Source organism: Arachis duranensis, chromosome 7, assembly GCF_000817695.3.
Source record: "Arachis duranensis cultivar V14167 chromosome 7, aradu.V14167.gnm2.J7QH, whole genome shotgun sequence".
In the NCBI taxonomy this organism is placed as follows: domain Eukaryota; kingdom Viridiplantae; phylum Streptophyta; class Magnoliopsida; order Fabales; family Fabaceae; genus Arachis; species Arachis duranensis.
In genome coordinates, this window is record NC_029778.3 from 10,652,433 (window position 1) to 10,653,325 (window position 893).

Sequence of the window (893 nt, forward strand, 5' to 3'; positions counted from 1 at the left end):
GTCAACAATATATATAAAAATACGTATTTAACATATTAAAAAAGTTTCTTTTCATTTTACTGCTATAAATAAGTTTAATTATTTTATTATTATAAATTTGATTTTTCTTATGACTACTGTATTTAATTAAAAAATATATAAATAAATATATATCAATAATAATTAATTTAATAACTGATTTCTTTTGTATTGTATGTATATAGTATTTTCATTTCCCTAAATATCAGTTGCATTTCATTTCTGTTCTTTGATGATGTGTTTCCACTTTTAAGTTTACATGAATAAGAGTTTGGTGACTATAATAGTGAAAGAAACTTTCTCTGCAACATATACTTTACTACTATTTAAGCATTCGAACTATTTATAATAAACTTTTTAATTGGCTTTAATTTTTTTATAAGTGTACAAATAATATTTTAAGACAAGTTTTTAGTCATAATATGCATATATACTTAATTTTTCTTTTTGGTTGTAGAATATAGGAGTTATAGTTTTATAGTGCAATTGGTTATTATACCCTTTTTCGTTTTACACTATAATTTTATTTTTTTTATTTATTTGATTAATTGATATTAGTCATATATGTTTTTGTTCTCTTCTGTTATAGAAGGAGAATAGTAATGAGTGAATTTATAAAAAAAAAATGATTTAAGTTTATGTAAATCTTTCGATAATTATTAATTAAATGAATCTATAACTCAATTAGATAATTATACTATAAAAGGAGTATGATATACTAATGTGGACATACATAATATAATTATAAACTTTAATTTCTTTAGCTTCTTGATCCTAATTTTAAAAATTTTTATTCTATTTTTTTTAATTTTTATCTAATTCTCTCCGTCTCTTAATACAATATCATACAATATCGTATTATATTCCTTCTCCTT